Genomic DNA, 20,117 nt, shown 5'->3' with positions numbered 1-20,117 from the left:
TATAGATTCATTTCACATCACATTATTTTCTTTAAAATGATTATTTTAATTTGCTTTAAATTAATACATTAGAATGGCAGCCATAATATAAACTATAAAATATATGTGCCATAATATAAAATTTGGTAACACTTTAGAATACTGTTTCTTACTACATTACTAATAAGGAATTATTGAAGAACTAACAGGTGATTATTCATTAACACTTAACTCACTACTGTTAACTACTAAGGATGATGTGTTAACTAATCAGTATGTAATATAATTTTATGATTGTGTTAAGTAACAGTTAGCTAATCAGTAACTAATATATTCTGTCATACCTCCTGGAGAACTACTATTAATTATCTACTAGTTAAGGTTCAAGAAAAATAACTATTAAAAAAAACTACTACTGAACAGTTATACACAAAAAAACACTATAATAATCAGGCTGTGTCCCACAAATCAAGTACTTGAGTAAAAGTACAGATTCCCAATAAAATATTACTCCAGTAAAATTATAAGTAGGTCTATTCATTTTCAAAATTACTTGAGTAAAAGGACAAGTACAAAGTACTACTACAGTAGCAACTTTGTTACAGCCCACTTATTAGCCTATAATGGAAATGAAATATGGAATTTGTTTGCTTCTAAATGTTTAACTTTTGATTATGAAAGGTTTGTTAAATTAGTTCAAATGTGGGCAGTATACATGTTAAAATGGAATAAAATATGCTGTATTAAGAAATGTTCTCATCTGAAATAAACAGATGAGAGTATTTTACAAAGTTTATGATTACTTTTATAGGTTGTTCTTAGTCAAAATGATGTAGTTTATTATTATTTACTAATAGGTTCACTTTAGAATTCTGTAAATCCTGCAAAATTATCTGATAATTCTTTATTTATTACTAATGGGTTCCCTATGTTTTCACTTTAGAATACTGTTTCAGATTCTAAGTAATTCTTCAGGAATTATTTGATAATTCTTTATTAATTACTAATGGGTTCCCTATGTTTTCATTTTATTTTAGAATACTGTTTCAGATTCTAAGTAATTCTTCAGGAATTATTTGATAACTATTTATTCATTACTAATGGGTTGCCTATGTTTTCACTTTAGAATACTGTTTCAGATTCTAAGTAATTCTTCAGGAATTATCTAATAATTCAGCCTGATCTCACAATCAAAACGTACATATTTAGACGTAAATTAAAACTGTCCAATACGTATGTGCCTTTACGTATTTACTGTGTCGTTTACGTATTATCTGGACGTAATTACAGGTTCGATACGTAACTAAATTTATGTAAAAACAACCTCAAATGCGTACAGATAGAACGTTTTTTCTTACCAGTCAGTTATCCATAGAAGCTCATGAAGCTGCTTTTCAATGCGTATCGGATTATTATTTGTTTTTTCCCTTTTTATATTTTTTTTTGATAAATGTAAGATCCCTAAACCCCACCCGAACATAAGCCTACCCATTTTATTCAGAATGTTAAAAGAATAAAACATAATAAAACACAATTTTAGTAAAAATATAACATTAAAACGTTATTTTGAGCCACTAACGTTAATCCTACACCTACCCCTAAACCTACCCATAACCATTTCTTAAAACTACATAACGTTACTGTTATAAATAAACAAATAACAGACAAACAAATGTAACATTAATCATTTATTCTTTGCAAAAATATCAAAAGTGGTACCAAAAGTAGTTCAAATGATAATGAGTTCCAGTCGCAGTCCTCTCTGGAGGTAATAGTTTTTATAAGGAACAGAGCAGAATTTAATTTATTAATCCGTGAAATTATGAATCTTCTCTCCATGAAGGCGCACTGGCGCAGTACTGATTTCAAATGTCTATCTACTGAAACACGGCATGTCGCAATCTGTGACGAATAAGTTGAGAACCAATGAGAGTTCGATATCAGTGCCGTAAACCATGTCGTAACGTTTCTCGAGGGTGGCGCACTGGCACTATTTTCAAATTCGAATCATATCATAACGAGCGCGGGCTTGGACTGTGACGGTCGCTGTTGCTGAGAATGAAGATGAAGATCGATTGATAAAGGGCTGAATTTGGATATGTTCCTTGCAAACATCTGGATTCTAAAGATATGGAGTACAGCAAACAAATAAAATGGATGTGATTTGTAATTTTATGCTGTGCTTTTGTGTATCTATGGTTGTAATGCCAGTCATTGGATAGGAGAAAATCGCACAGCAAAATATTACAAAATGGTTAAACAATTACATAAATTGTATTCATTTTAAGGTTTCAAAGTGTAGTCTCGTTTAACATTATGTAATCCCCGAAACGAGTTTGCAGCATGCACAGAAATGTTATTTCCTATTAAGTAGATGAGTAAACTGCAAACTTTCAATAAATTGCATTTTCATACTACTACTAATATTGCTAATAACATTTATATGAAAGGGTCACAATTCAATGTAATTGTGTAAAACTGTTCATTAGTAGTTACTTCATAGTTATTTTTCTTGAACCCTAACTAGTAGATAATTAATAGTAGTTCTTAAGGAGGTACGACAGAATACATTAGTTATTGATTAGCTAACTGTTACTTAACATAATCATAAAATTATATTACATACTGATTAATTAACACATCTTCCTTAGTAGTTAACAGTAGTGAGTTAAGTGTTAATGAATAATCACCTGTTAGTTCTTCAATAATTCCTTATTAGTTATGTAGTAAGTAAGAAACAGTATTCTAAAGTGTTACCTAAAATTTATCTGTAAACTTAATAGGACACCATCATGAAGATGGAACCCAGAGTGATTCAGAAGACCCTGAAATGAAAGGACAATGCAGCAAATCACATCATTCCATGCAATCGCAATCATCAGTACAATCACACCAGTCCGCTCAATCAAGGACATCCGAACCACCTGAATCAGTTCTGTCCCAAGAGTCTGTCTCAATGCAAAAGTTTCATCATCCTCAGTCAGTTTCTCCACACAAACACCATCAAGGAGAACTTGATGAAAGCAATGTTCATCCTGTTCAAGAAGCCTCTTTTCCTCCCCAGACAGAGGTTAAGCCTATTCACCCTGAGCCTCACTCCCAGCAGGCCTTCATTATTGAGTTCTTTGATGATAATCCCAGAAAGAAACGGTCACAGTCCTTTACCCACAATACTACGCATGCTGACTCCTACTCTGCATTGAAGGCCAAACTAGAGAAACGGAAAAGGTCTGGCTCATGGTGAAAGCCCCGTCTCTGTGCATGGGCATGTTCCTCCAACACAGCAAATCACTGTTCCACTGAAAGGTTCAAGCCATGGAAGTTCACAGCGATCAAGCTCACTGAAGAGAGAGAAGACAGAAGACAGTGTGACCAGCACATCTCTATTAGGGACCTCGTCTCGCTCTTCACCAACTATCACCATTAAGCCTTTTGGGAGTGTCGGCAAGAGGTCTAAATTATCTCAGGAATTTCTTGCAGAGTTCTTGAAGGATATGGACAAGACTTCCCCACCTCCCATGTCTGCCCCTCCTTTGATGATGTCTCCATCACACACTCTTTTACCCTCCCCAGTAGAGCCATCTGGACCCTCATCTGTATCATACCCTTCCTTTCCATCCCAACTACCTGCATTATCCCATTCTTTCCTTTCAGCAACCTCCCCTGTCTCTATCCCTTCCCAAGACCCAGGAAGGTGTCCAGTTTGTAGTGCCTCCCCACTCTGCTCAGCTGGGTCACCTGTACCACAGTTTTCACCATTGTTAGTTAGTGGTGTTGAAACTAAGTGCTCGAAGGTGACGCGAACCGAGGAGGAGGACAGTCTGAGTGATGCTGGTACCTACACAATTGATACAGAGTCACAAGATAAGGAAGTGGAGGAAGCTAGAAGTATGATTGATCAGGTGATAAACCCTTCTGTCTTTATCTTGGAAAAAGATACATACTGTATTACCATTGGTATATACCACTTGACTTTAACACTATAGCAGGCTTTACTGTGGCTCATTGGTAATGCATTGTGTTAGCAGCCCAAAAGGTTGTGGGTTCGATTCTGAGGGAACACACATATTGGTAAAAAAAATATAGCCTGGATGCACTGTAAGTCGCTTTGGATACTATTTCCTATTCGGTTTACTATACAATAAGTCAAACTTGAGGAGTGGAAAATTGTTGCTCTTTGGCACTTTCAAAGCATTGTGCTGTTTGTTTGAGTGGTCTGAAATGTCATATTCTGTTTTAACTGCTGGTACAAGTTTGGGTTGGCACCAACTGTTTGACCTATTTGGTCTGAACAATGGAAGACAGTGGTTTTTTGAGATACATGATACATCATTTTTTTTTCATATTTCACAGGTGTTTGGTGTTTTAGATGCACCAGAATACAGTGGTCAGACTCTTGGAGTTTATAGGCCTGGGATTGATGATGGTAAAGATGAGCAACTATTCTTGAGTCACAGCCATGGTATGGTAGCTGATGTAATGTCAACATTATCACATGGCCATGGTAGAGACCAAGTCATCTCGCTGCAGGTATTGCAATTACATATTGCTCAGACAACAGTGCTCTCCTTCATTACTGAAATACTGCCCCAACTATGTAAAATAATGAACAATAAATTAATAATTATGATTGTTAGACGTTACTCTTTTGGTTTTAGGTACATCCTGATGTAGGAGGGCCTATATGGGTCTCACACTGGGCCAGCCTAGCAGACACTTACAGTGATCCTGTGGCTACTCAAGGATCAATGGTAATTCCACCCCAAAATGGACCTGCAGACAAAGGTAACCACTAGTGGTTGAAAACCACTAGTTGTATTTGAGCAATTAAGCATTTCAATAAAATTTTTGGTTTTCTGAATAGTCCAGCAAATTAATAAATATTTTCACTCTTTTCATTTTGAAGATGACAGTGTGGCATCAGTGATTAGTCAAAGCTTGGATATATTGGAGTCAGAGGGCAGTCAAGTTTCCAGGTCCAGACGACTACTTCCTCAGGTTCCACCTGGAGAAAAACTGGAGAACAATACCCCCAGTATGTTGATTCGGCATGAAATAAACATGGACCATGAGCCACCAGAGAAAGGTTCCAGTGCACTACGGCAGCAGGACTGCACTCAGAGGCTATGTGTCCAAGACGATGTAGACCCAGACAGTCTGAGTGATACTAGCCGTTCAGATGACAGTTCTATCCTTGATAGCAGTGGAAGGAGCCAAGGAAAGAGAGGAACTACATATTCACCTTCTGAAAATGCAAACCATTCCAATGGGTTAAGAGAGTTGCCAACACCCACTCCTAAACCCACCTTATTTTATATTGGTTCTGAGGATGGTTCATGCAAGTTAGATGTGTCCAAAAGTCCAGTTCTTTCACAGCCAGAGAGAGACTCTTCTTCCAAGATACCTCCAACAACTATCTTGAAACGACATTTGAATGGCCATGAGTCTAGGCATACAGTGAAGGCTAACTCATCAGCCCCAAATCTTCAGCAGATGCATAACAGGGATGTGGTGCCCACCAAAGATACCTCAACCCCATTTGTTCGACAGGAGAGTTTTACCAAAGATAGGCCAAGTGATAACATTCAATTCAAGAAACTGCCACATATCTCAAGTCATCCTGCTTTGAGAAGCTTGGGTACTGAGGAAGCTGTTCAGGATACATATCCATATCCTAAAGAGGCAGAGAAATCTTTGACATCACCAGAAGAAAAGTTACCTGGATTTAGTCAACAGTCAAAAACAGGGATCTGTCCTGCACAAGAGGACTCCTTGTCTGGTGATTCAGATGTTGATACCGTCAGTACTGTATGCATGGTCAGCAAAAAAAAAATTGCTCCTGTCAGTGCAAATAAGAAGCACATATCTGCACCTAATCTGCGTAAAGAAAAGTCATCTTCCGGTTTACAAGACAAAGCACGACAACCTACAGCTCGTGAACGTCTATCAGAAAAATGCAGAAATCACGGCTCTGCTGATAATAACTGTAAAGCTGAACTAATTCGTCGGCTACAGCTTCGTCGCAGTGCTGGTAACCGTGGTTCTTTAGACTTTTCGGAATATAAGCATGGTCAACAGCTGTGGCCTGAAGCTGCGGCTTCTGACCATGAATCAATTTCACGACCCAACAACTGAAAAAAACTCATTACATCCATGCAGAAGGAGGACCTCAGTAAGTTAACCAAAGGAAACCATCAGGTCCTGAGCCGATCCAATAGCCTTTCAGCCCCAAGACCAACCCGTGCCTCAATGCTCCGCCAAGCTCGACTTGGTGAGGCCTCAGACAATGAGGGTGCAGAAACAGACCGTGCATCTCAGAGCTCTGATCACAGTAAGATTCCTGCCGAAAGAAAGAAACTGTCAAGACTAGACATTCTTGCCATGCCCCGGAAACATACTGGGTCCTTCACTGTTCCAAGTGACAGTGAGTCCACCTCAAGCACGCATGGCATTTCTAACCATCCTACAGAGACAAATAGCAGTGTGAGGAAGGCTTCAAGTGAAGGTAGGCAGGGTACCAACAAAGGGGTTGCATCAGTAGGGAAGCACTCCACCACTCGTACCCGATCTAACCAAGTTAAACACAGTAGCACATCTGGTGAGTGTCTCTCTGTTTATTTATCTTAAAACTCAGAGATGTTCTTTATCTACAGTTCCTCTAAACAAGACCACTTGAATTGCATAACATTGTCCTTTTTCAATACTACTGACAAAATTGTAGTTTGAAGTTTTTAATTTCAAACATTATACTTTGTTTAGAAATGTTAATTTCCCATTTTGTTTATAATATGAGGTTCCCACTGCAGACAAAGGGATTCAGACTATTCCTCTACCTCAGAGGAGGTTAATTGTGGTTAATTGTCCTGCGGGTGTCACTGTTGGACAGTGTTTTCTCTACTTCCTGTTGGCCTTCTGTAGCAAATTGTAGCTCCGTGTAGCTGTTTTTATTTTATTTTTTCTCTAGAATCTTTATCTTACTATCACTCTCTGTTTTTTAAAGTGGTAAAATATAACTTAATTCACACCATATTTCTGATATTATCGATCAATCTTATCAGATTAACTTTGATCGTTCACTTTTATTTTATATCCGTGAGTGCAGTACACCTGCAAAGCGTTAGCACTCGTTAGCTTGTCATTAGCGTTTTCATTCGAACCTATCGCTGTTTTCTTTTGTCCTCTCCCTCGCTCCAGTTTTTCACAAGTTCATCAAACAACCGCAGTAAGAATATTTCATCAAGCACGGTGAGTAATGGCTTCTCCCGTCATTGTTACTTGCACCTCTTGCCACATGTACAGTTTATCTATCTCTGTCGCTGATGAGGGATTCACATGTGATAAATGCAGGGAAATAGTTAGGCTGACAGAGAAGATTTCAGAATTAGAGACACGCATCCAAACTTTAATTGAGGACAGTAAGAATGTTAGGGCTCTAGATACGGCTTTGGATGCATCTAGCTCAGGGATTCCTGTACATTGTTCAGTTCCGGAAACAGAGCCCCTGCAGCAGGGCAACTGGGTGACGGTGAGGCAGCGTAGTCGTGGGTCAAAACACCGCTCTTCTATTCCGATCAAAACATTAAACAGGTTCTCCCCACTCAGTGATGCATCCACTGAGAAACCTGATGAAAGTGCTCTAGTTATTGGTGATTCTATTGTACGGAATGTGAATATAGAGACACCAGCCACCATAGTCAAATGTTTACCGGGAGCCAGAGCGCCTGACATCTTGGCAAATTTAAAAGTGCTGGCTAATGCTAAACGTAAATACAGTAAGATTGTTATTCATGCCGGCGCTAATGATGTTCGACTTCGCCAGTCGGAGATCACTAAAAATAACATTAAAGAGGTGTGTGAACTTGCAAGCACGATGTCAGACACTGTAATATGCTCTGGTCCCCTCCCTGCTTACCGTGGTGACGAGATGCATAGCAGATTGTCATCACTCAATGGCTGGATGTCTAAGTGGTGCCCACAGAATAACATAGGTTTCATAGACAATTGGACGAGCTTTTGGGGCACACCTGACCTGTTTAAAAGAGATGGTCTTCATCCCTCCTGGGGTGGCGCCACTCTTCTCTCTAGAAATATGGCAAATAGTCTTAGTGTTTATACTTGACTAACTGGGGCCCAGGTCAGGAAGCAAGACAGACTGGCTAAACCGACCGTCTGCTAGCTGCCTCCCGTCACAGAGGTCAGTTAATTCTCAGCACATAGAGACTTTTTCACCTAGATATCACACTATAGAGACTGTGTCTGTTCCCCGAACTAGAAAAAACAAAAAACGTCCAAACCAAGTTAAGATTAACAATTTAATTGAGGTTCAACAAATAAAAAACAGAAGCAATATGGATAAACAAATGATAAAGCTTGGCTTATTGAATATCAGATCCCTTTCTACGAAAACACTTTTTGTAAATAATATGATCACTGATCATAATATAGATGTACTCTGTTTGACAGAAACCTGGCTAAAACCTGATGATTACATTATTTTAAATGAGTCCACCCCCCAAGATTACTGTTATAAACATGAGCCACGTCTAAAAGGCAAAGGTGGAGGTGTTGCTTCAATTTATAACAACGTTTTCAGGATTTCTCAGAGGGCAGGCTACAAGTATAACTCGTTTGAAGTAATGGTGCTTCATATAACATTATCCAGAGAAACAAATGTTAATGATAAATCCCCTGTTATGTTTGTACTGGCTACTGTATACAGGCCACCAGGGCAGCATACAGACTTTATTAAAGAGTTTGGTGATTTTACATCCGAGTTAGTTCTGGCTGCAGATAAAGTTTTAATAATTGGTGATTTTAATATCCATGTTGATAATGAAAACGATGCATTGGGATCAGCATTTATAGACATTCTGAACTCTATTGGTGTTAGACAACACGTTTCAGGACCTACTCATTGTCGAAATCATACTCTAGATTTAATACTGTCACATTGAATTGATGTTGATGGTGTTGAAATTATTCAGTCAAGTGATGATATCTCAGATCATTATTTAGTTCTTTGCAAAATTCATATAGCCAAAATTGTAAATTCTACTTCTTGTTACAAGTATGGAAGAACCATCACTTCTAACACAAAAGACTGCTTTTTAAGTTATCTTCCTGATGTATCCAAATTCCTTAACATATACAAAACCTCAGAACAACTTGATGATGTAACAGAAACTATGGACTCTCTCTTTTCTAGCACTTTAAATAAAGTTGCTCCTTTACGCTTAAGGAAGGTTAAGGAAAACAGTTTGACACCATGGTATAATGAGCATACTCGCACCCTAAAGAGAGCAGCCCCGAAAAATGGAGCGCAGCTGGAGAAAAACAAAACTAGAGGTATTTCGTATTGCTTGGCGGGAAAGTAACATATTCTACAGAAAAGCATTAAAAACTGCTAGATCCGATTACTTTTCTTCTCTTTTAGAAGAAAACAAACATAACCCCAGGTATTTATTCAATACAGTGGCTAAATTAACGAAAAATAAAGCCTCAACAAGTGTTGACATTTCCCAACACCACAGCAGTAATGACTTTATGAACTACTTTACTTCTAAAATCGATACTATTAGAGATAAAATTGCAACCATTCAGCCGTCAGCTACAGTATCACATCAGACAGTGCACTATAGACCCCCTGAGGAACAGTTCCACTCATTCTCTACCATAGGAGAGGAAGAATTGTATAAACTTGTTAAATCATCTAAACCAACAACATGTATGTTAGACCCTATACCATCTAAGCTCCTAAAAGAGGTGCTTCCAGAAGTCATAGATCCTCTTCTGACTATTATTAATTCCTCATTGTCATTAGGATATGTCCCCAAAACCTTCAAACTGGCTGTTATTAAGCCTCTCATCAAAAAACCACAACTTGACCCCAAAGAACTAGTTAATTATAGACCAATCTCGAATCTCCCTTTTCTGTCCAAGATACTAGAAAAGGTGGTATCCACACAATTATATTCCTTCTTAGAGTAAAATGGTATATGTGAGGATTTCCAGTCAGGATTTAGACCGTATCATAGTACTGAGACTGCTCTCCTTAGAGTTACAAATGATCTGCTCTTATCATCTGATCGTGGGTATATCTCTCTATTAGTTTTATTGGATCTTAGTGCTGCGTTTGACACAATTGACCACAACATTCTTTTGCATAGACTTGAACACTTTGTTGGCATCAGTGGAAGTGCATTAGCATGGTTTAAATCATACTTATATGACCGCCATCAGTTCGTAGCAGTGAATGAAGATGTATCCTATCGATCACAAGTGCAGTATGGAGTACCTCAAGGCTCAGTACTAGGGCCGCTACTCTTCACGCTTTATATGTAACCCTTGGGAGATATCATCAGGAAACATGGTGTTAGCTTTCAATGTTATGCTGATGATACTCAGCTCTATATTTCTTCGCAGCCCGGTGAAACAAACAACTTGAAAAACTAATGGATTGCATAGTCGATATAAAAAACTGGATGACGAGTCATTTCTTACTGCTAAATTCTGAAAAAACAGAGGTGTTAATTATAGGACCTAAAAACTCCGCTTGTAATAACCTAGAACACTGTCTAAGACTTGATGGTTGCTCTGTCAATTCTTCGTCATCAGTTAGGAACCTAGGTGTGCTATTTGATCGCAATCTTTCCTTAGAAAGCCACGTTTCTAGCATTTGTAAAACTGCATTTTTCCATCTCAAAAATATATCTAAATTACGGCCTATGCTCTCAATGTCAAATGCAGAAATGTTAATCCATGCATTTATGACCTCAAGGTTAGATTATTTTAATGCTTTATTGGGTGGTCGTTCTGCACGCTTAGTAAACAAACTACAGCTAGTCCAAAATGCAGCAGCAAGAGTTCTTACTAGAACCAGGAAGTATGACCATATTAGCCCGGTCCTGTCAACACTGCACTGGCTCCCTATCAAGCATCGCATAGATTTTAAAATATTGCTTATTACTTATAAAGCCCTGAATGGTTTAGCACCTCAGTATTTGAATGAGCTCCTTTTACATTATAATCCTCTACGTCCGCTACGTTCTCAAAACACAGGCAATTTGATAATACCTAGAATATCAAAATCAACTGCGGGCGGCAGATCCTTTTCCTATTTGGCGCCCAAACTCTGGAATAACCTACCTAACATTGTTCGGGAGGCAGATACACTCTTGCAGTTTAAATCTAGATTAAAGACCCATCTCTTTAACCTGGCATACACATAACATACTAATATGCTTTTATTATCCAAATCCGTTAAAGGATTTTTAGGCTGCATTAATTAGGTAAACCGGAACCGGAAACACTTCCCATAACAACCTATGTACTTGCTACATCATTAGAAGAATGGCATCTACGCTAATATTTGTCTATTTCTCTCTTGTTCCGAGGTCACCGTGGCCACCAGATCCAGTCTGTGTCCAGATCAGAGGGTCACTGCAGTCACCCGGATCCAGTACGTATCCAGACCAGATGCTGGATCAGCACCTAGAAAGGACCTCTACATCCCTGAAAGACAGCGGAGACCAGGACAACTAGAGCCCCAGATACAGATCCCCTGTAAAGACCTTGTCTCAGAGGAGCACCAGGACAAGACCACAGGAAACAGATGATTCTTCTGCACAATCTGACTTTGCTGCAGCCTGGAATTGAACTACTGGTTTCGTCTGGTCAGAAGAGAACTGGCCCCCCAACTGAGCCTGGTTTCTCCCAAGGTTTTTTTCTCCATTCTGTCACCGATGGAGTTTCGGTTCCTTGCCGCTGTCGCCTCTGGCTTGCTTAGTTGGGAACACTTCATCAACAGCGATATCGTTGACTTGATTGCAAATAAATGCACAGACACTATTTAACTGAACAGAGATGACATAACTGAATCCAATGATGAACTGCCTTTAACTATCATTTTTGCATTATTGACACTGTTTTCCTAATGAATGTTGTTCAGTTGCTTTGACGCAATTTATTTTGTTTAAAGCGCTATATAAATAAAGGTGACTTTGACTTTGAGGAGTTTGAGACCAATTCCAACTCTAAACATAAACGCTCCCTTGCCTCAGCTTCAACTCAGACACAGACACCACAGAAGACCATTCAAATTAGGCTAAATTGTGGCTCTTTAGAAGTGGAAGAGGATGAAACTCAGAATGCACACTTCCAGAACTGGTCTACTCATAGTGCAGAGATTGCCAGGTTATTAAACTTTTTGTTGTTGTTAATGCATTAGCTAGTTTGTGATTGATTAATTTTTATATTTTACATTTATACTTACTTAGTCAAGACCTAGCCAAAGATCTTGCCATTCTTGCACATGAAATCCATGATGTTGCAGGGGATGGTGACTCCCAGACATCGTCAGCAATAGGAGCTGCCACTTCCCCAGGCTCCATGCCCAATACCCCTGCATCCACTATCTCGACCAGAGAGGAGGTACAGCTAACATTTCATTGCTTGGTTAAATTACATCCCATTATATACATTAACCCATTCCATTACTTTTTTAATATACAGCAGGACATGCTGCAAATCTTTATATTCTTCTTATTAGCACACAGAGGAAAATAAATTGTAGATAAAATACTAAAGTCGAAGGTAGCCTAGTAGATTTGGAGTCTTGGGTTGCTATACCAAGGTACACCTCAGGATAATTATATTGTGTCCCAAAAAGGACTAAGACTAAGGTTAATTTTTTTTATTGATTTATTTTTGCATACGTTTTGTTGTAGATTTTCTCTTTTGTGCAGAAACCATATGCATCATTACAAAGGTACACCTCAGATGCTGAATTCATCATTCATTATCACCAAGTGGTGACCAAAATTAAATTACTATCTCTGTGAACAAGTATCGCTGTACTAACAACTGTCCAATGTCCAGCTTCGAAACCTGTAGTTTAAACTTCTGCCTTTTATATGCATGAGGGAATCCCCTAACTCACTTGCAAATTCACTCCTAAGGCTGTATGTTCACAAAACAGGTTATGTTCACATTCAAAATGTTTTCCAAATGTATCTTTAAGAAACAAGGATCAAAGTTACTGTGTAATTGACTGTGAACATAGAACCCTTTTCTATTCACAACTGAATTAGCATGACCATACAGATATCTTCCCAGAGATTTACTCCCAGATGCTTCCATTGTTATCTGTCTCATCAAATTTAACCTGCCATTGTCATGTCCATGTGTTCTTACTGGTGCTTTCCCATCCCTGATTAATCTGAAGCTGGTACAGCATATACCTGAGGCAAGTCTGAACTATCAAAAGGTTCCTCCAGGCTCAACTATAACAATAGACCAGGACTCAAATATGAACGACCATGACAGTTCCAGACAGCGTCCCTGGAACCGTGAAGAGGTCAAATCCTTTGCTCATTACGCTAAGATACTGATCCATTAGTAATTTACTCAGGTTGTTATAGCCTGCATAGCTAATGGCAGTACCTCTAAGAAACCGTATAGATGAATTGCAATTACATTATTTCTAATTTTAATCTTAGATTTATTATTATTTTTATAATTTTTTTTTTCTTTTTTTTTTTTCTTTTTTATCACAGGTTATTCTGGACAATCTTATGTTAAACCCAGTCTCTCAGCTCTCCCAGGCTATCAGAGAGAACACGGAGCAACTAGCAGAGAAAATGAAGTATGAATAAAATATTTTGTACTTAAAAACAAACTGTGGGTGGGACAACAAAAAGGGATCGTTCTTTCTTATTATTATTATTTCTTCATCTTCTTTTTCTTAAAAAAGATCAGTAGGCTATAGTTACATCATGTCTACAAACTACTTGCTAATGGTTTAGGGGAATGGAGATTCTCATCCTAGAGAACAGAGGAAAATCTTTGTAGACCAGGATGTCATCAGTTTTTTGGTCTGTTTTTCCCACAACAGAGACTATATATTTTAAGTGCATGTATCTGCTAAAGGTTAATTTTACACTAGCATATACAGTAGATAGTTCGGCAAATATACCTAATAGACCTAGGCACACAATGCCTTTTGATTCTATTAAGATCTTTAAAACAAAGAACTGGCAATACTGTATAGTTGTTTTGTCTGTTTAATTCCACAAATATTATGTCTCTTTTAGAGCTCTGTTTCATAACAAGACAGAGGTTTGGGAGGAAATAGAGGCAAAAATGAATGCTGAAAATGAGGTTCCCATTCTTAAAACATCTAATAAGGTACATTCCTTCCAGTGTAATGTACAAAGACCAAACATTAATTTCAGAGATGTTCTTTATTTTGTAATAATTTTCCTTACATCGCAAGCAGGAAATCTCATCTATTCTCCAAGAATTGCGACAAGTTCAGAGACAACTTGAGGGTGAGTTTATTAGCATTAGATTTTTTTACTTTGACCTTGTATACTACACATTCTGGGCTTTCCCTATATCCATTGTTGTTTTATCTTTGTTGTACCTCAGTGATCAACACTATTGTTGAACCTGGAGGAATCCTCAACATTCACTTAAAGGGAGCTTCTCCCGGTGGAAAGACCAAATCTGCTTCCAAGGAGTTTACCAGCCCCACTTCTTCTAATGCCAATGCAAATGTAAAGCGATGTCCCAGGGGGCCTGAGGGAGGCCGATATGTAGTATAAGCTTGCCTTCAGCCTATAAGCTTGCCATTGTAGTATAAGCTTGCCATTAGCTTTGCAAAAAGTAGAAGAAAAATAAAACAATCATGTCAATCTTTTACTGCACATCACTTTGGGAACTGCCATATTTGTGGCACATTTGTAAAAGAATTGTAAGACTATGTGTTGTGGAAATATGCGGCACATGCACTTCAAAACACACTTTAAAAGCTAAAGCAGGTGTAAACATTGTTCTTTCCAACAGTTGTACTCTGTGGCTTGTTTTAATGATTGTCTTTATCATATGTCATTCATGATTGAGTGAATGTGGGGGGGGCGGGGTGTCACTGTATACTATGTCTGTTGTGGTCTCATTTGTTGAAAACCATGAGAAAGCCATGTAGCATTCACTCCATCTTCATTGTCAATCATCTAGTGCACTTGGCTGCTACAGCATGAAAAAATGTGTGAAAACACAATAATTAATAAGTGCTTGCCTTGAAAGACATAGCCTTGAATGGCATTGGCTTGAATGGCATAGCCATTAGCTTGTTTTGCAGAAAAAGTTTCATCAGCTGTTTTAACATAATGCTATCAAAGATAAAAATCAAATATTGGTGCTTTTAAGAATGTGGCTACTGTTGAATTCTCAGACATAGCAAGTTAAAATGTTGTTAAAAGTGAGCAGCCTTTAGCATACATTAAGTTTCATTTTTGTTTATCTTTTTTGCAACTACACCACACTTCGAGGTGTCGTGGTGTTTGTTTATGTGTAAGCTAAAATATGTAGAATCATGTGTGATGCTGTGAAGTGTCATTGCTGTGTGTTAAAGGTGAAAACTTGAAAAACGGGTTATCTTCACCCTGCCCCAATATATTATATGCTTTTATGATTGTATGTAACAAAATTATTGTTTTTAATTGAGGAAAACTATCATCGAATCGAACAAAAAGCATCTGGATGTAACAGGCTATATGTTTGCGTTAGCCATGTATTCCTTAAGTGTTTATTTGTGATTTTGAATGTTTTAAAAATGATCAAATCAAAATGATATTAAAATATAATTTTATAAGACGTCCCAGTAATAGTTAATATTAAATCATATATTATCAGGGTAAAACGGGGTAAGATACCCCTTGAGGCAAGATGACCCCCATCTTTATTGCTCTTCTTAAAATTAGAATACATAAATTATAGTTTTGGAAAAAGATGCCCCTCCCACAATTGACCCAGAGGAGCATGTTGTTATTAGTGTTTTTAATTTAATACGTGGATATATATTTAATAATTCCATGACTTAGATGTACAGTTCAGAGATCTTTGCTTTTCATTAAAACCTGACAGCTAACTGAGTGAAATCATTCAGTTTGAATTTATAGTGTTGCTGTAATGGCATATCTTCAAAATATGGGCAACGAAATATGTAAATATTCTTATGCTGTATAATGTAGCAAAATGCAAATTGTTCTTAAAGTTGTCATCTTATCCATGCTATCCTAACTATTTTATCTTGAGACTGGCCAATATAGAATAATTGACATCCAGGACCTTCTAATTACAACAATGTGAATGTGCAGTGAACTATACAAACTACATACAAAAACATTTTTGTGTCTACCAGGGTGCGATTGACACATTCAATTATTTAGTAAATGACATGCTAGGATTGTATTTGTTTTGTGTCTGTAATTGTAATCTTCCATTACAATACATATATTTTTTTATTTGTTTGTTTACCATTTAATGCAAAAAAGTATTTGCAGTCCTGGTGTTGAAGTAAATCTCGGAATACATGTTTTAAATATCTGCACTAAGAAATTATTGTATACAGCATAATTCGTTTTATGTTTCAACAGCTCACCATCAAACAGTTTGCTTTAGTTTTGGCTGTGTGTTAGGGATGGTTTAATGTATTTATCAACTGCAGATGAGATAATTATTTTGGAATTATTGCATGTGTGCCAAATGTAATGTAGGTGCAGCCAAAGCTATGATTTGTGTACAGCTGTTTGCGTGTCAACTTATATAACGGAACTGCAGCAGTTGTTGATGAACAACTAAAATGTATAACGCCTAGTAATTGCACACAAGGTGCAATTGTATGTTTTGTGCTGGAGTGCTTATGCTCTCCTTATGTATTCCTACATTTACTCTACAATTTTCTTTGTAACCCACAGTACAAGGCCTGTATTTACATTGCCAGCATTGAATGTTTCATCTATATTCAGTGTTATATTCATGTTCTGTTAAGTTTAACAATATCACCAATATAGTTTATTGTGTCAAATTTACAACACGTTTCATACAATTTGTATTACATTCATGGGTGTAGATTACGTCCCCCACACTTTTCCGGTCAAGTGTGGAAAAGAGGTTTTCAAGAGCTGGTGTGAATAAATATAGATTTAAACTCAAAGAGATAGGATACTCTGCGCATGACCTGATATTTTATTCGGACCCAGAAGGCGAGATGAACATCACGGAGTGCTAAACACTGCATGCAGTGGGTCGCCATGATTTTGCCAAGTAAGACATGTTCCTGGATCAACATCTTTTGATGATCCTGGATCCTGGAACATTATTGTCCAAACATTTAAATTTAACCCAATCCCTGCCCCTAACCCTACCTATAATTTATTCCTAAAATCAGTGGGAAATGATGGCTGATTAACAAGAGTGTAGAAGCACCTAACCCTGATTTTAAGCCTAAAACTGATATTTCTTGAAAAGTTAAATCTCAATTCTGATTGGTTGATTGGAATGTTGTTCCAGGATCGACAAGGATGTTGATCCAGGAACATGTTGTACTTGGTGAAATCACGCTCACCGCATGCAGTGTGTGTTTCATTCATACTCAAAGCCGGAGGGCGCTCTCGCGCAGAAAGTCATACCAGGAAATTCCTAATACGGACAAAAGTGCCCAGCTATAGCTGTATGAAAACAGTTGTTTTGACAGAAAAAACTTTTTAAACTTTTGGAAACACGACCACATTAAACATTAGATTGCAACAATATATGGTACAGCAAAACAGTAAACTTTTGAAATATTTTTACTAGCCTATTTAAAATAACTGTTTTCTATTTGAATATATTTCAAAATGTAATTTATTATGATGTCTTTATCATCACTTTTGACTTTTGATGTACAGTACAGACCAAAGGTTTGGAAACATTACTATTTTTAATGTTTTTGAAAGAAGTTTATTCTGCTCATCAAGCCTGCATTTATTTGATCAAAAATACAGAAAAAAAGTAATATTGTGATATATTATTACAATTTAAAATAATTGTTTTTAAATTTATTATACTTTAAATTATCATTCATTTCTGTGATGCAAAGCTGAATTTTTAGGATCATTATCACATGATCCTTTAGAAATCATTCTAATATGATGATTCATTATCAAAGTTGGAAACAGTTCTGCTGCTTAATATTTTTTCAGAACATGTGATACTTTTTTAGGATACTTTGATGAATAAAAAGTAAAAAATAAATAAATAAATATAAATTTAAAATATAAATATTTTGTAATAACAATATACACTACTGGTCAGTAATTTGGGGTCAGTAATTTTTTTTCTTTCTTTTTTTAAATAAAATCAATACTTTTATTCAGCAAGGATGTGTTAAATTGATGTAAAGTGATAGTAAAGAAAATATATTATTAGAATATATATATTATTAGATTTTTTTTTATTTTGAATAAATGCAGTTCTTTTTAACCTTTTATTCATCAAATATATTAGACAGCAGAACTGTTTCCAACACTCATAATAAATCAGAATATTAGAATGATTTCTAAATGATCATGTGATAGACTGGATGTTACATGTTAAAGTATATTCAAATAGAAAACTATTATTTTAAGTTGTAATAATATTTCCCAATATTACTGTTATTTCTGTATTTTTGATCAAATAAATGCAGGCTTGATGAGCAGAAGAAACTTCTTTCAAAAACATTAAAAATAGTAATGTTTCCAAACTTTTGGTCTGTACTGTATATATAATTTATATATACAGTACAGAAAATTGATGATTTCTGAATGATGTGACACTGAAGACTAAAGTACTGAAGTTGAAAATTCACCTTTGATCACAGGAATAAATTACATTTTAAAATACATTCAAATAGAAAACAGTTTTACTAAAAATATTTAACAATATTACTGCTTTTTCTGTACTTTGGATCAAATAATGTTGGCTTGGTGAACAGAAGAGACTTATTTAAAAACATTAAAAATCTTACTGTTCAAAAACTTGACTGGTAGGCCATATACAGTAGTGGCCAAAAGTTTTGAGAATTACATAAATATTAGTTTTCAAAAAGTTTGCTGCTAAACTGCTTTTAGATCTTTGTTTCAGTTGTTTCTGTGATGTACTGAAATATAATTACAAGCACTTCATACGTTTCAAAGGCTTTTATCGACAATTACATGACATTTATGCAAAGAGTCAGTATTTGCAGTGTTGGCCCTTCTTTTTCAGGACCTCTGCAATTCGACTGGGCATGCTCTCAATCAACTTCTGGGCCAAATCCTGACTGATAGCAAACCATTCTTTCAGAATCACTTCTTGGAGTTTGCCAGAATTAGTGGGTTTTTGTTTGTCCACCCGCCTCTTGAGGATTGACCACAAGTTCTCAATGGGATTAAGATCTGGGGAGTTTCCAGGCCATGGACCCAAAATTTCAACATTCTGGTCCCCGAGCCACTTAGTTATCACTTTTGCCTTATGGCACGGTGCTCCATCGTGCTGGAAAATGCATTGATCTTCACCAAACTGTTGTTGGATTGTTGGAAGAAGTTGCTGTTGGAGGGTGTTTTGGTACCATTCTTTATTCATGGCTGTGTTTTTGGGCAGAATTGTGAGTGAGCCCACTCCCTTGGATGAGAAGCAACCCCACACATGAATGGTGTCAGGATGCTTTACTGTTGGCATGACACAGGACTGATGGTAGCGCTCACCTTTTCTTCTCCGGACAAGCCTTTTTCCAGATGCCCCAAACAATCGGAAAGGGGCTTCATCGGAGAATATGACTTTGCCCCAGTCCTCAGCAGTCCATTCACTATACTTTCTGCAGAAGATCAATCTGTCCCTGATGTTTTTTTTTGGAGAGAAGTGGTTTCTTTGCTGCCCTTCTTGACACCAGGCCATCTTCCAAAAGTCTTGGCCTCACTGTGCGTGCAGATGCGCTCACACCTGCCTGCTGCCATTCCTGAGCAAGCTCTGCACTGGTGGCACTCCGATCTCGCAGCTGAATCCTCTTTAGGAGACGATCCCTCTTGATGATCCTATAAATTGTTGATTTAGGTGCAATCTTAGTAGCCACAATATCCTTGCCTGTGAAGCCATTTTTATGCAACGCAATGATGGCTGCATGCGTTTCTTTGCAGGTCACCATGGTTAACAATGGAAGAACAATGATTTCAAGCATCACCCTCCTTTTAACATGTCAAGTCTGCCATTCTAACCCAATCAGCCTGACATAATGATCTCCAGCCTTGTGCTCGTCAACATTCTCACCTGAGTTAACAAGACGATTACTGAAATGATCT

At 37.2% G+C, this 20,117-nt stretch overlaps 1 pseudogene; it reads left to right on the top strand.

Annotated features, from left to right (window-relative positions):
* LOC132091984 (centrosomal protein of 170 kDa protein B-like) overlaps positions 1 to 14,582 on the top strand; it is a 39,678-nt pseudogene extending 25,096 nt beyond the window's left edge.
* The last annotated feature ends 5,535 nt before the right edge of the window (positions 14,583 to 20,117 follow it).

The sequence above is a fragment of the Carassius carassius genome, chromosome 18 (genome assembly GCF_963082965.1).
Source record: "Carassius carassius chromosome 18, fCarCar2.1, whole genome shotgun sequence".
NCBI classification, from domain to species: domain Eukaryota; kingdom Metazoa; phylum Chordata; class Actinopteri; order Cypriniformes; family Cyprinidae; genus Carassius; species Carassius carassius.
The sequence above is the reverse complement of the archived record's forward strand: the minus strand, read 5'-3'. Positions and strand labels throughout refer to the sequence as shown.